Source organism: Tenrec ecaudatus, chromosome 7 (assembly GCF_050624435.1).
Source record: "Tenrec ecaudatus isolate mTenEca1 chromosome 7, mTenEca1.hap1, whole genome shotgun sequence".
Taxonomy (NCBI): domain Eukaryota; kingdom Metazoa; phylum Chordata; class Mammalia; order Afrosoricida; family Tenrecidae; genus Tenrec; species Tenrec ecaudatus.
In genome coordinates, this window is record NC_134536.1 from 92,378,370 (window position 1) to 92,382,307 (window position 3,938).

The window sequence follows — 3,938 nt, forward strand, 5'->3', positions numbered from 1 at the left end:
GTCTAAGCATCAGGTTGAAACTTGCTGCACAAGTCTGCAATAAAATAATTCAATTAATTACTGATTATTCGCTGTTTTCTACTTGTTTCTTATGTGGAGGAAGAAAATCAATACAATCTTTTCTCACTTTAAACTTTCTGAGCCATACTACCTGGGTTCACGGGCATGGATATGAAATGAAATTGTTTGAAAGGAGTGCCTTCTTCAGCAGAAAGGAAGAGCAAATAAAGTCTTCTCAGAAGTAGTAGAACCCACAGGTAATGTTAGGGCTTCAAGCAGAAGGAAACCCTGCCTGGTGCTGCACCACCCTCAGAAGTATTACAATGCTGGATACCACGGTTGAAGCCCCTGTAGTAATCTATCTGATTGAGGGGCTTCCTCTTTGTCCCGGAGCCCCCACTTTATCAAGCCTGGTGCCCTCCTTTCAGGGATTAGTCTCTCCTGATAACATGTGAGGTGAATTCTTGCTATCCTTGTGTCTAACTCTTTTTCATCTAAGATAAGTTTTTCATTGTCTTGAGAGTCCATTGTTTTGATGCTCTTTTGCCAACACCACGAGTTAAGGTAGACCCTCTTCTGACTTCCAATTTCCTTGTCCCGTTTCCACAAACTGAGTACTCCACCTGAGTACGCAAAGGCATCGCCTTCCTTTTGAAAGAGAACTGTTGCAGCAAAGTTGTACAATGTGATGCAATATGTCATTTGATTTTTTGACAGCTGTTTCCATGGATGTTGACTGTCAGTGGAATACAATGAAACAATTGACAAGGTTAGTATTTTTTCAACCACAGGCCTACAAATCATCATTTGTTTTTGTTTTCCCTATTAAATAAAGGACTTTATTAATACAAAAAATACATACAAGCTATAAAGTACTAAGAAATTTAAAGCAAGGAGTCATAGCACGTCGAAGTCAAAGCATGGAGGTGGCAATTCAACGTCCAGGACTGGCAGACCGCTTTAAGGAGACTGCAAGAGATTGGACTCCCAACTCAGAGAGGGCATCTTCATCGGTGAGGGGGGCCCAGGTCGAGAAGCTTCCCCAGGTCCCGCTCCTCATCCAGCATCATGAGAGGCACTCCATTCAAGGGGAGGCTCGCAATCTGGTGCTCTCCAGCAGGTCAAAGCTCTCAAAGTCTAGAGGATTGAAGGGAAAGAATTGTTCTATTTCTGGACAGGCTTCATCCAAGGCAGGAACAGAGTTTGTTGCTTTGCCGGTCTTCTCAGTTATCTTCTTGGCAGAGAAGGGCGGCTGCTTCTGTTTGAGGGATCCACTGGTCTTTCAGGACTTTTCTGTAGCCCTGTTGACAGTCCCCAAAGCCTTTCTGGCCACTATGGGTAGGGCAGGTGGGGCATCAAAGACCTTACCAACATGCGGTGTTGAAATCTGAGATCTCCCTTCTAAGACTTTGCCTAAAGACCCAGACACGAGCTTCAGGCCATCCTTGGGGGTCCCACGGGGGCCAGGCTCACCTTTCTCTTTATCAACAAAGATCAGGGTGGCCATTCTGGATGCCTCTAGTCTGCTGACCGTGAACCCGGCTTCCCCACCATGCCAGCAACTTCCGACACCCAACAGCATCATTTGTTAAGACATAAGTTGCTTAATTAATTTTAGGATTTTACTTCAGATTTGTGTTTAAATTTTTAAATTTACCTTTTAAATATCAATATAGAACATAATGAAGTCTGCAAAGACACAGAGATAAAAATAAAAAAAGAGAACATGGTATCTACTCACGAAAAAAATTCAAGCCTTAAGTTGCAATATTGTAAAATTCTATGGGAAAATATTGAATGATGCAGAAAGCATCAAAAGAATGTGGAAAGAATACACAGTCACTATATTAAAAAGAGCTAGTCGACATTGCACCGTTTCAGGAGGTAAAATACGAACAAGAACCAATGGCCCTGAAGGAAGAAGTTCAAGCTGCACTGAAAGCATTAACTATTAACCATCAATCAAAAAGAAGGCTTCAGGAATTGATGGAATACCTACTGAAATACCAACAAGCTGATGAAACACAGAAAACTTTCACTTATCAATTCCAGGAAGTTTGGAAGACAGCTACTCGGTCAACTGACTGGAAGAGATCCATATTTGTGCCCATTCCAAAGAAAGGTGACCCAACAGAGTGTTCTATTCTGTCCTATAGGGTCACTAGGAATATGAACCTTTAACATTACACAATGGCAATTGGTATGACTATCATGCAATGTATCCCAGCTTGATTAGTTCCTTAGCATTTACGTTCCCAAGAAGAGCTCATTGGATGGTTTTGACTGCCAAAATGATTGTGTTACCCACAATGCCCGTGTTCTCATTGCAGCCCTAGTGGATACAGTTCACATGCCATGGGAAGTGCTTTCTTCTGGTCGACTGCTTCTTCAACCAGCAGTTTCCCTTTCAATTCTCAGTCAAATTTAAGATCTATCTCTTACACAGTTTGTATGGCTTATGCCATTTTAAAAACATCTTTTACTTCAAATACAATGTAAAGAGTTAGATTACTTTATGTAGAAAAAGTTGTATGTGTGTATGTGGGGTTGCATGTACTTCAGAAATCTTGTTAATGTATTCCTGGAAATAATACGAGGAGCCTCCGTGGCACCGTAGGTTATACGCTGGGTTGCCAGCCAATCTCAGCAGTTTGAAACCACCAGCAACTTCTTGGGAGATGGTTAAGGCTTTGCACTCCAGTAAAGATTTACGGTCTTGGGAACCCACAGGGGCAGTTCTACTCTGTCCTGTAGGTTTTTCTGTAAGTCAAAATTTAATAGATGCCAGTGAGGTTTTGGGGTTTGGAAGTAATAAGTAAAGCCTATTGAACATATATTCTGTTCTAAGTAACCAGTTACAAGTGAGTTGATTGTGTTTGGTCAACTTATGTTAGAGTAGAGTTGTGCTCCACATATGTTTTCATGGTTGATTTGTCAGAAGTAGACCTCTAATTGTTTCTTCTGAGAAACCTCTGAGTGGATGTGAACCTGTATTTTCACTTAGTCTTGCACACCCACACAATGTGTACATAATATGTATATCTATGTCTATAAGCTCCTTGAAACTTCACAACTCTATGCTATTCCCTATCTACAAATAAAAGCAGGGAGAAACAGAACAGTGGAAGATCTTGCCTCCTAACTTACATAAGTCGAATCAAGGAAGTTTGAGTCCAGATTCAGCACACTAAATCACTGTGCGGTTCTGGAAAGTAGAGCAGAAATTAATATCTAATAAGTGACAGTTCTACAGAAAAGTTGTTTGTTTTCCCTTAGAAGTTCAGATTTAAATCAGGCATTAAGTAGGGAAAGATTCTCTTTTAATAGGAGTTCCCCTCTCATCATTTTTCCTTTATAGAAAAGAGTTCCAAAAGTGCATTGGAAATTACATTCTTTTGCAATTCCATTTCGCATGAATGTTTTGAAGCCTCCTCCGATGCAGTGAATGATTTAATATGGTCTCTCCTAGACAAAGCCTTTGGTATATCCACAAAGCAAACTTTATTTCCTTAATGGGGCTGGGTAAGATGGTGGAAAGGAACACACACATTGGATTATGTAATTTAGCTACCAGTGATTAATAACAGGGTAAATTGTGGGTGCTATCTTGTTGGTTTTAAATGAGCTATCTGAGAAGCAGGAAGTAGCCATCTCACTATCATCAAAAGAAGAACCAGAAGTAGAACTCTTCCTTTGGACTCTGAGGTTCCTGCATATGAATCATCCTTGATCGAGCGCAGTTGTGGCATCAGAGAAATGGCAGAGAAGTAGCAGCAGTACAACTAGGAGCCAGATCATGAGACAGTGGTGGACTTCCTAATCTGCAGCATGAGCAAAGTGGATGCTTTGGGGCAGGAGGCTGGCATGTGGGATGCCTATGGGTACTTAAATGAGGGAGCTGGGCTTGTTAACTCACATGCTGCAGGCCATTGACTTCA

The 3,938-nt window shown here is 41.3% G+C and overlaps 1 pseudogene; it reads right to left on the bottom strand.

Moving 5' to 3' along the window:
- Positions 1-897: 897 nt before the first annotated feature.
- LOC142453095 (securin-like) lies at positions 898-1,507 on the bottom strand (annotated as a pseudogene).
- Positions 1,508-3,938: the final 2,431 nt, after the last annotated feature.